Source organism: Pteronotus mesoamericanus, unplaced genomic scaffold (assembly GCF_021234165.1).
Source record: "Pteronotus mesoamericanus isolate MK-2021 breed Mesoamerican mustached bat unplaced genomic scaffold, CSHL_Meso_final scaffold_174, whole genome shotgun sequence".
Lineage (NCBI taxonomy): Eukaryota > Metazoa > Chordata > Mammalia > Chiroptera > Mormoopidae > Pteronotus > Pteronotus mesoamericanus.
This window is the reverse complement of record NW_026555309.1, coordinates 6,282,493-6,295,437: the sequence shown is the minus strand read 5'-3', so window position 1 is coordinate 6,295,437 and position 12,945 is coordinate 6,282,493.

The window sequence follows — 12,945 nt, the reverse complement described above, 5'->3', positions numbered from 1 at the left end:
TGTCTAATATTATCATTTTCCTCTTAAAAATAAATTATTTTTCTCATTCTTATCACCATCCCCTCCCTTAGCTTGGCTTTCAGGTCTCATTTCATTTTTTTTCCATTCTGTTTGCCATACTCATACCAGTTATTTTCTTCTGGAGGCTTCCCCTTTGCTTTTCGATTAAATTTAAACTTCAGATCTCATATTCTATATTTGTTGTATTTTTTCTTTCTTTTTACTTCTCCTAGAACTGGTAGTGAGCCTAAAAACATATGTATTTGGTATAATAATTTTCCATATGTGTCTTCTTTAAATGAGAACCTGGAAATGTCTTATGAGAAAGTAAATAATATAATCTCTTGGATATACCCTAGATAGTACAATATTTTAAAACAAGCCTTTATCATCACTGCAAACCTTTTTAAAACTCTTACCACCTACTAGGCACTGACCTAAGTTCTATGACTAGAATTGCTGCTGTGACTTGAAGACCGTGTATTGAAATGGAGCTCCTAATTTACGGTAGGTGTTTAAGGTACCTAAGCAGTGACTTGCCTGTGTCAGTGCCAGTTTTCTCATCTGTAAATTTTGGGAAATAAGATGAATTCTAGATTTTTTTTTCAGGTTCTTTTAGTAACAAAAGCATTTAAAAAGTAAAGTCTGATTTGGTCCTGCAATATATAAACCAGAAAAAAGAAAGCATCCATTCATGAACAGAGAAGAAAGCTCATGCAGAAACTCCTTGGTCCAGTCACCTTGTCCTGTCCCTCAGGGCTCTTCAGACACTCCCTTGGAACAGAGTTTAAAGTCCGATGGACTATATGATTTTTAAAATCTTTGCCAAATTTGGATTTCTAAACATCATGTGTAGTCTACCACGTTGGCCCCTGCAACAGGTGGTGCTGAATATGCATTGACTAGAACTAAAGGGGCGTGAATTAAGCTAGCACCATTGAGTATCTCCAACACTTCTCTGATCTCGCTTCTACAAGAACAGAATGGAATATTCTTTCCTTTTTCTTACTTTGATAATAGTTATATTTTTAAAGAAATTATTGTCATTATATTACAGTTCCAAATTTTTCCATCTTTGGGAATATTCTTTACTTTTTTATGTTCCTTTGACTTCTAGCAGTTGGCAGGACTAAAACCTCAATTGTTTGCTTGGTCTCATTTATATGATGTTAGAGGGGTTCATATTTAAGTCCCAGATGATAAGTGACTTAATGTTTATTTGTCCTTATTTATAAACAAATATTTGATTGACAATACTTAACAATATAAACAAATGTAACTATTAATAAAATATGGAATAAAATGTTAGCAGTGTTTTAAGTTTTACTAAATTTATAGGGGTGACATCGGTTCACAAAACCTATAGGTTTTTAGTGTATAACTCAACATAACATCATCTGCACACTACATTGTGTGCCCATTGCTCCAAGTAAATTCTCTTTTTGTCCTCATTTCCCTCCTGTTTGCCTGCCTCCACCTACCTTCAGCCCCCTTTTCCTCTGGCTATCACCACCTGATGTCTGTGTCTATGTATTGTGTGTGTGTGTGTGTGTGTGTGTATTTTGAGTCAACAGATTTTTAAAAAACTGGTGAGTGGCTTATGTAAATTGACAATGGATCATTGAATGAATAGTTTAAATTAATTTAAATTTTTTCAAAAAAATTGATTATGATATTTTAAGTATTATATAAGATTTCCAGGAATAAAGTTGGTACTCAAGTAAAATTTTTTCTCTGGGTTAAATAAGACTTTAGTAGGTTAAATTTTTAGCAATATAGATGAACTAAAAACCATATTTATTGTGCATGAATGAAAAATGATAAGAACAGTGGTTTGGGGAAAAGTGCTTTTCTTTGGGGGGGGAAGTTTTATTCATATCATTTTTGCATTTATAGCTGCTAGAATGCTGTATTTTAAAAGATTCTTATTAGGGTTTAAAGCAGGGGTCCTCAATCCCTGGACTGTGGGCCAATACTGGTTTGTGGCCTGTTAGGAATGGGGTTGCACAGCAGAAGGTGAGTGGCCAGTGAGCAAAGCTTTATCTGCATTTATAGCCACTCCCTATCACTCACATTACTGCCTAAGCCCTGCCTCCTCTCTTATCTGCCCTGGCATTGGATTCTCATAGGAGCGAGAACTCTACTGGGAACTGCGTGTGTGAGGGATCTAAGCTGCACATTTATAATGATGATCTGAGGTGGTGATGCTAGCACTAGGGAGTGGCTGGAAATACAGATTGGGTATTTATTTATTTATTTAGACTTTATTTATTTATTTTTTTAAATGCCAAAATCCATTATAAAACATTAAAAAAGTTAAATCCATTATAAAATCTCAGCAATTAAAACAACATGATGTCAGCACAGATAATCAAGTAGATCAATGAAATAAAATGAGCATTCTAGAAACAAACATATATATTTATCTAACAATGTAATATATGATTAAATTGATATTTCAAATCAATGGGGAGAATAAGGGTTATTCAACAAATAAGGTGCATGGACCTCTATTATTTGAAATAAAAAAAATATAGAGCCCTATTTCACACATTATACAAAAAACATTCAGGTATGTTAAAAATCAATGTGTAAAATCTAAGGAGTTTTAGGAAAAAATACAAACTAATATTTTTCTTACCCTGAAGTAATATATTCAAACCCAGAAGACATAAAATATTGACAATATTACTATATTAAACATTTAAAACTATACAGTAATATAAATATAAAAAAAGTTAAAGGGCAACATTGGCAGGAAACTCTCAGATATCCCATGCAGCAATTTTTTCACTGATATGTCTCCTAAAGCAAGGGACATAAAGGAAAGAATAAACAAGTGGGACCTCATCAAAATAAGAAGCTTCTGCATGGCTAAAGAAAACATCAGCAAAATGAAAAGGGAACCAACCATATGGGAAAATATATTCGCTAATGATACATCAGATAGAGGTTTGACCTCCAAGATATATAAAGAACTCACTCGACTCCACTCCAAGAAGACAAATGATCCAATCAAAAAATGGGCAAAGGACCTGAGCAGACGCTTTTCCAAGGAGGAGATACAGAGGGCCCAGAGGCATTTGAAAGGATGCTCTGCATCACTAGCCATCAGAGAAATGCAGATCAAAACCACCATGAGGTACCACCTCACACCGGTCAGAATGGCCATCATCAACAGATCCACAAACAACAGGTGCTGGCGAGGCTGTGGAGAAAAGGGAACCCTAGTCCGCTGTTGGTGGGAATGCAGACTGGTGCAGCCACTGTGGAAAGCAGTGTGGAATTTCCTCAAAAAGCTGAAAATGGAACTGCCTTTGGATCCAGCGATTCCCCTGCTGGGACTATACCCTAAGAATCCCAAAACGCCAATACCAAAGGACCTATGCACCCCAATGTTCATAGCAGCACAATTTACAATAGTCAAGTGTTGGAAGCAACCTAAATGGCCATCAGTAGATGATTGGATCAAAAAATTATGGTACATTTACACAATGGAATACTACGCAGCAGAAAGAAAAAAAGAACTACTAAGCTTCGCAACAGCATGGATGGAACTGGAGAGCGTCATGCTAAGCGAAATAAGCCAGGGGGCGAAAGACAAATACCGTATGATCTCGCCTATAAGCAGAACCTAACCAACAGTACAAAGATGCAAGGAAAATAAGACCAGCAACACTGAAAGGAAAAGAAATCAACAGAGACAAGAGGGAAGGAGGGAGGGGAGCGGGGAAAAGGAAGGGAAGGGGAAAGTCAAGGAACATATAGCAAGAACTCATGGACAAAACCAAAGGGGAAGAGCTGAGGGAGGGAAGGTGGGAGGGCGCAAGGGAAAGTGGTGCGGGGGAGGCAGAGACAAATGTATTTGAAAAAATAAATTAAAATAAAATTTAAAGAAAAAAAAAACCTAAACACACACACACACACACACACACACACACACACACACAAGTTAAAGGAGAAATAATAGAATAGAAAAGTATTTGCAGCACATCTAAAAAAGTTTTAATAGTTTTTTTTAGAGAAAAAATTCTACAAACATTTAGTCAAAAAATGGATAAAGAATACTATAAAGTCATTAAAGCTTTTTAAAAATAATAGAAATAAGCAATAAATATACAAAAACAGGTTTAGTTTCAACAAATAACACAGTAACAAATTAACACATCATTGTCACCTTTGAGAGAGCCTCCCTGCTCCTTAGGGAAGGACTGACTTTTAAAAAGTTCTATTTGAATTTCTGCAATTACTCATACAACAACCTATATTTTTGGAAACCATTGAGACACATATACAAGATGCTTCTCTCTACTCAGGTGTATCTGAGACCCGTGAACCCACAAAGTGGAGTACTCCCAATTAGAGAATGAGTTACCCAGACTGGCCCAAAGGCACCATATTGTGCAAAGTAAGGGGAAATTAATGTGGATGCATATTAGCTTTACGGAATCTCTTCTTTCTACATTTCTTAGCTCCCATGACTGGAAACACCTGTCTTTGCTAACTAATTCTGCAACTAATAAAGTAATGACATTAAATGATAAGAGAACGTCTATTAATTTATAGTTTGTTTAATAAAATAAGAAAGCACAAGTTTTGGTCTTGTGAGATAGTAGAAGTTGTGGGTAAATACCTATAAAAACATGAACTAGAGCAATACTTTGTTACAATTTAAGTGGCCAAGGAGTCACATATTTGACCATCTCTAGGAAGATGTGAGTGAGATGGTCATCCTAGAGTGTAAGTAAGTGATGTAACAGTGGTTCTAGAAATACAGTGACCCTAAATGATCAGCCATCATTTAATCATGTAAACCTCAATTATTTGATTAAGTCCTGTTTTTCCCTTATACAAGGAGAATCATGTTCTTAAATACTTTCCCTGTTAAATTCTCAGTAGCCAAAAAGTGCCTGGCACATAGTATATACTTTGTAAATATCGGCTGAGTTGTATCTATTTAATCTTGTTCCAGGTTCAAGTAAGAAATTCAAATGTACTTATTGTTGGCAGTTGGATGGGGGACAAACTTTAAACATGAGACTCTTCCTACAATTACTTTTCTAGGCCCTGGTAGGCCTTACAAACTTTACTGCTGAGTGGCCATCTCAGGCGTTTCACGGAAACTTTATCTCTGCTTTTTCTTAGATGGGTTTTCTTAGAAAACTGAAGTTTCAGCTTTTTTTGTAGCTAAACAAAAAGATCATGGTTTCTTTTGAATTAGAGTTTACCTTAACCTTGATATGTTAAAGCTTTGGTCTCAGTGTTGATCACCTACTTACAGGTATAAACTAATAGTTTATATTACTATAATTATATATTATAGTAATAATTATATATAATATTATATATTTATATATAATATAATAGTCATATAAACTATTAGTTATTAAAGTGGTACATTTTTGTTGAAACATGATTAAATGTAAAATTAAAGAATCTTAAACAAATTTTCGAGTATCTTTTTTTGTAATCCACATCTCAAAATATAGATAATCAGTACATTATAATTTTGAAATATTTGGGATCATAAATTTGTTTAATGAATTAGACATCAATCATCGATATGGGCACTAATTAATTACTTTGATGAATGTAGTGTACTCCGAGTTAATTGTCTTTTAGAAAGCTTTATATATCTTCAGATAATAGAGCTGCACTCATGTGTTTATTCATTCAATAAATATCTGTTGAGGGTTTTGTAGGAAGCAAGCATTCTACTAGGAGCTGGGTCTACAAAGACTAATAAAGTACATTACCTGTCCTGTGGAGATTTCAATCAAGGAGTAGAAAAGGAAATTAGAATACATGAATATTGTAATAAAATTATAATTTAAGTGCCATCAAAGCATAGAAGAAAGGCAATAAAGTAAGTCATTGAAAGGATACTTAGAAGGACTCCTCAAGTGAGTATGAATTAGTTAGACAAAGAATGGGACAAAAAACAAATGGAGATTTGAAAGAGAATGACATCTTTGAGCAAAGATTTGTAGATAAAGCTAAACTTATCAGTGGAAGATAGTCCATTTTGCACCTAACATTATACTAAGTGAAAAGAATTTCTGTGAGCTAGGTCACCTCTATGAAGTGAAGAGTTTTGAAAGCTGAATGAGACATGGAAACTGAATTTTTGAAAAAAGTGCATGTAGAGATATAAAATTTTCATTTCTTGGGATTTGTTTACTTTAAACAAATTGACAGCCACATACTTCTCCAGCAAAATGCATTTGGTCAAGGAATAACAATAACAAAAAAGAAAAAAGAAAACAATTTGGGACATGCAATCTAATGGTGAACCACGTGTAAGTCCTGAGAAACAAAAGAGGGAAGTCTTTTATAGAGAAGAGGAATTTGGGGGAGGTATAATAAACAAAGAGTTCTTTCTGTTGGGTTCCCAGGATCAACGAAGAGTGTGAGAGCTCCCCCTTCTGGCCTCCCATCTTTATTTTCTTTTTTCTTTTTTCTTTATTTTTCTTTATTTATTGTTCAAATACATCTGTCTCCATTTTCCCACCATCACTTTCCCCTGCCCCACCCACCCCCACATCTCACCCTCAATCCTTCCCCACTTTGGCTTTGTCCGTGGGTCTTTTATACATGTTCCTTGATTTGACTCTTCCCCTTCTTTTCCCTGTAATCCCCACCCCCTCTACCCCCTGGGTTACTGTTGGTTTGTTTTTTCTTTCAATGTTGCTGCTTATATTTTTCTTGCTTGTTTGTTTTGTTTATTAGGTTCCACTTATAGATGTGATCATATGGTATTTATCTTTCACTCCCTGGCTTATTTTGCTTAGCGGAACACTCTCCCGTTCCATCCATGCTGTTGTGAAAGGTAGTAGCTCTTTCTTTCTTTCTGCTGCATAGTATTCCATTGTGTGAATGTACCATAGTTTTTTGACCTACTCATTCACTGATGGGCACTTAGGTTGCTTCCAGCACTAGGATATTGTAAATTGTGCTGCTATGAATATTGGGGTGCATAAATTCTTTTGAATTGGTGTTTTGGGATTATTGGGGTATAATCCCAGCAGGGAATGGCTGGGTCAAAAGGCAGTTCCATTTTTAACTTTTTGAGGAAATTCCAAACTGTTTTCCATAGTGGCTGCATGTTCCTATTTATCAATTTTTACAGCTTAAAAGATGTTTCAGATTGGGGTCTGTGGTGAGTTAGAGGGAGAAGTTAATGATAAAGCCAAGGTTTCTGGATTACAAGAGAGGATATTAAAACTATAAATTTGATACATTAAATTTGAGATGTCTGTGAGATATCAAGATGGAGATATCCAGCAGATAATTAGATATTTATGTCAGGTGCCTAAGAGTGTTATGTTGAAGATAAAGATTTTGGAATCATGAATGTTTTTTAAACTAATGTAAGTGAGAAAGTACACTTAGTGATAGAAGAAGAGGACTAAAAATAAATTATTGGGAGCAGTCATATTTCATGGGAAAATAGAGTAGTTAGAACCTGCAAAAGAGAACAGAAAGGAGTGGCTATTGATGTAAAAGGAAAACTGGGAGAAGAAGATGTCATAGAAATCAAGGAGAAAAAAAATTTTATGAAGAAGAGAGTGTGGTCAACAATGCACAGTCCCTCCGGAGAGGTCAGGGATTTAAAAAAAAATGTGTTTTACCACGGGACTTGGTAAAACTGGGTAATTGTCGGTGGTCTTAGAGGAACTATTTCAGTGAGGTTATGTGTACTCAGATTATAATGAAATATGGTATGAATAAGAGGAGGGTAAGTAAGCATCATTGATATAAATTCACTGATATTGTGCTACGAGTGCCATTAGCATCTTACATATTTCACCTCTATATGGGAGTTCAGAGAAGGGACTAGTGAGCAGAATTATAACTAGATGTTACTAGAAGAACAAGGAAGGTTCCAGAGAAATGATAGCATTTGATTTTTGAGCTTTGAAATAGAGGTGTATGATTTATAGGAAGGAAAGTAAAGGAGATATGACAAGTTTAAAGGATGACATGTATGTAATGCTGAAAACATAATCTCAAACTTTGGCATTCTTCCAACTCACCTGAGGGCTTGTTAAAACATACTCAGCATTTTTTGATTCAGCAGGTCTGGGGTGAGCCCCCGAGAACTTTCATTTCTAGCAAGTTTCCAAGGTGATGCAGATATTGCTGATCTGCAGACCACACTTTGAGAAGCACTAACTTGGGCAACAGTTTAAGAGGAAAGAAATTTTGCATAAAGAAGTAGTAGAAGTAGAGTCTAGAAAAAGTTTGGTCTCAGATGACAGAGGAGCTTGAATATTTGCCTAAAGGCCATTTTTCTTCCTTAGAATGGGGAAATAAAGTTTTTGAACAGGAACATGATAGAAATTTTACTCTTAGAAATTTTATTTGTTAGTACTAAGGAAGGATTCATTCATTCATGCATTTGTGACTTTACAAAGAATTAGTGAATACTGCAGAAACATGGCATTAGATAGGAAAAAATTGTGGAGAGTATTACAGAAGTTTCTAAGTCAATGGTGATAGAAACCATGGTTGCAACAGTGGCATTGAAAAGATAATATGAGCGTAAGCTATTTTAACAGAAGGTGGGGTCAATCAAAGATGAACGCTAGGGTTCATAATTGAGCAAACTGTTAGGCCATTAAGAGAGGCATGGCCATAACAAGGAGGAACTGACTTCTGGAGGGAATTTATTCTTTGATCTATTACATCACATAGAATTTCACTGGGGCCTTGCTAGATCTTAAGTGCTATGGGGAGTACAGGTTAAAATGTCCACAAGAAAGTTGAAATAGGGAGACGTTAGGCCTCCTTCTGAAGAGCTGGCCATATTGTGGGTTCTAGAGTATACAACAAAGCTTAATTTCAGGTATAAACAGTTCCTGGTGTTGACAAGTTCTAGGAGATGGGCATGGGAGTGCATAAAATAGAATAAGATAAAAAGACATTTAATTGAAGAGGTCAAGGAATACAATCTAGCTTTTGTGATAGACACTAAATTTCTAAATTTCTATAGACACTTAGCTGGCCCAGGGAGAATGCCGAAGAGAAAGACTGAGTGAATCGTTCCAGTTTTCAGTGAACTCTGGGAAGGGACCAGGGAGACCACATATGAAAGTGACATGTCAAAAGAGAGTATATAAACTCACAGGAATGTGAAGATCAAATGACTTTTTTTTTTTTAGAAGAAGATAGGGCTGGAGGCAACAAGAACAATTCTGACTATTCTTTCCCAGGCTACCCCTTGTTCCTGAAATGCCAGGGAACATAGGAAGCAAGATTGAGAGTCTGTGTGGATGACCCAACAACCTAAATATGCTAGAACAAGGGCATTTTGTGAAAGGCCCATGGCTGGAGGTATAGGGGGAGGTTCCTTGACACAGGGTTTCAGTGAAGAGTAGGTAAAAGGGCAGGGATGGGAGGATGGATTAGGGAGGATAAATCCAGTATTTGAATGAATAAATGTAAAGGAGAAGTGAGGAGAGTAGCACCCATTTGAGGGGTGACCTAATATAACCTTTCCTGGTAATTCAGACATGGAAATTCATTTAAATTCATCTGTTTATATCATTTTTCTGCTAGATTTGCTGCAGAATTTATCTTGTGTTTTTCAAATGCTTGTACCATTTTTCCTAAAGTGTGCATATTTACATTTTTAAGATTTTGAGTTTTGTGTAATGTCATTGCAAAAATCTATGAGTATATAGTAGATTCACAGTGCTTCTTTATAATCGAAGATATTTAAATGCGATCTTAGTGATATGAAATTCTCCTACAACTTGGATGCTTACTTATTTTTCTATCATTACTTAAAGACAGTTATAAGGGTTCTGTTGGTAGACTGGCTGTTCTGAAATATTTATAGAAAAATATATCACCTAAAAAAGTTATTTTATATAATTTTTGAGATGTAGTACATGATTTATGTATTATTTTCTCCATTGTTTATCATCAATACTTCTTTATCAATATTACTCTGTTTTTTATCCCATCTCCTAGATCTTTTTTTCTTTTTCCTTTTTTTTTTTTTTGAGTAGTTATAACCCCAAGTTGGGTTTACAAAACTTCACTGGTTTTAAAGGTCAACATGCAAATAAACTAATTAGGTCAATGCAAATCAGTATAGCACTTTCTGTTACAAATCTCACACCTTTTAAATTCTTTCTGAATTAAATAATAAGCCATATTGTTAACAGAGCTAACATAACATAAAAAAGATATTAAACACTTTAAAATTACTAGATAAACAGAAAACTCATTTGCAGATATTTTACAATGGTAAAATAATACATCAAATTAGAAGTATAAGATTTACACAGTACAATATTTACAAAATGAAATGTAACCTTAGTGCTGAGAACAGGAAATTATTAAATGGATTCGAAAGGAATCAAGGAAATGGAATCAGCTCTTCAGTTGTCCAAAAAGAATTTCTCTTTCAGCTTTCTAAAAACCAGTTTATTAAACAACAAATGAACAGACAATAAACCAAACCAAACTAACCACAGCAAAAATTTCTAGTCATTGTATCTTATTATTTAGTTAGGTTGGGGTTTCATTGCATTAATTACTTTTGCTATTAGTAATTTTGCATGCCAATAATTAGAATATATGTGTATATATAATACATAAATATATATTTATAGATATAGATATAGGTATAGCTGAGGTATATGTTGGCTTAAGGACAGATAATATAAAAAACAACTGTTCAACCATTTTGGCTGCATTATGGGTTACTGTTATGATCTGAGTCGGGAATTCCTCAGTTAGTTATGTTCTTAGAATAGTTCCAAGGATGGGTATTAAATTTAACTTTGCAACTTATGAGTAAATTAAAAATTAACTTTAACATTATCTATAAAATAGGATTTTTTGTGTTGAGAAGATGATTACAGTAAATAAAGTACTAAAGCTGATTTCTATATCTGGTATTATATCTAAACTATTTAATAAATTCCACTGTTTCAGAACTAGGAGTAGGAAATCCTTTTTTTTTCTGTTTTACTGCTTTGAGCATACCTGAATTATGAAAATAATAAAACAAATTTTAAATTTTGAAATGCAAATAAATTGATCCCTCAAAGTATAATAAACCTGACATAATTTTCTTCATGGTATCAACCAAAATATGAATTCTCTATAGAATTTTTATTCCTTTTAAAATCTTGAGTATTTATATTTTTAAAATAAAGTGAGATTTTAAAAAGAATAACAAATGGGGGAGTAACTTATAATATATTAATTCATGTATCAGCAGCTGCCTCTTTTGCTATTAGAGTGTGCTTATGTTCTCAGTTTGGGTGAGAGAGCTCATGTGCATGCACTTCTCTTGTAAAAGAGACAGCTGCCGCTGCATGTATTAATACATTTCAAATGGCTCCAGAGTAAACAAAATGCTATAAATTACTTGAGGCCTTCTGCTGACGTCACGAACCCTGAGACTGCAGGAGAGCAGAGGAGCTTCTTTCCCTTCTATGTGACATCATGGCTGTAACATAGATGGGAATGGGTTTCATCACCTTGTTTTTTGTTTGTTTGTTTTGTATTTTTATTAGCATCATTAGAACAGGCAATCCATAATACCATTCACACTCTTCTTAGCTGATTCATGGAAAGGGCATACCTGCTTTATTTTAATAAGTTCAGTTTGTATATTTTAGTCTTTTCTTTTTTTCCCTTCACTGATACATTCTCCGATCCTTGCTCTGTACTAGAATTCCAGGTGCCCAATCAGAGCTGGCTTGTCCTCTTGGAAACTACGATATGGAAGGGGGAAAAAAAGGAAGCAATGTACCCCATGTACCTTGGGAAGCCTTTAAGCTAAGACCCTTCCATGTAAGATTCAGTAATGCAGGCGAGCTGATAGAGGCAAACGTATCCTGTTGCTGTGATTTCATCACCTTGCTTGTTTGTGCAGGTATACTCTGAAGCATGGTGGTTTTTTAACTCTATTAATAATTTACATTTATATTGTTTACCATATAAAATATCCTATTTCTGATAACCTATATAAAATTATGCAAGTATATCATGATATTTATTTCAGAGATAAAAACCTCATTTGAGCCTTGTTAAAAAAATTTCCTACTTATACCTTTATATTAAGAACAAACACATTAAATCTTAGAACAAAGAAACATTCCTCAGACATTTGTGTTTTTATTCTGTTTTGGTGAAGCAAAACCTCTTTTTCCTATAGAAATTTTAATCAATGTACTTAATAAAATAAGTAAATTTATGGTTCTATGAAAGTAAACACATATATTTGTTAATCTTAAAGTGTTTACAGAAGTAGGTAAAGAAGGATGTTAGTATGTGACCTCTTTCAGATAATCAGGATTGGGAGTTCTAATTGGCTTAGAGGAAATTTTGTATCTTGGTAACCTCAGGACACACTGGATACACTAAAGCTTATGGTCAAGGAGAAACCATTATTAAAGATGAAAAGGAGTATCTGATTTGAAATAATTTCTAGACCTCTCTACCATCTGAAGGTTTTTTTCTTTTCTTACTTTCATTTTTTTTTTGAAAAAGCAATGAATAAATTAGGAACAATGTCTTTGTTCTAAGAGCCTAATTCTGAAGACATCCTAATAGAATGTCAAAGGTCGTGTGTAAGGCATTGTAATGCAGATCTTCAAATCTATATCTCACGTAGGCACGAGACTCCACTGCTCCAGAGGAGCGCAGGCCCCTGCCTTTAATAGCCAGAGAATGAAACAAATCCCCCACCCTGATTTCCTCCAAGAAATATTTGAACTCTCCCAAATTGCAAATGCCTTTAATATTTTAGTGTATTATCATTCAAGTGTGTGTGAAAGACCATTTTAAATGTTATATTAATTACATATGGAGACACACATTTCCTTATTCATATTGAGTTGAGGCCAGATAACAAAACGAAATCGTTTCTGTTGTTAAGGATGAGACCTGTCTCTGATTCAGAAATGAACATTCAACATC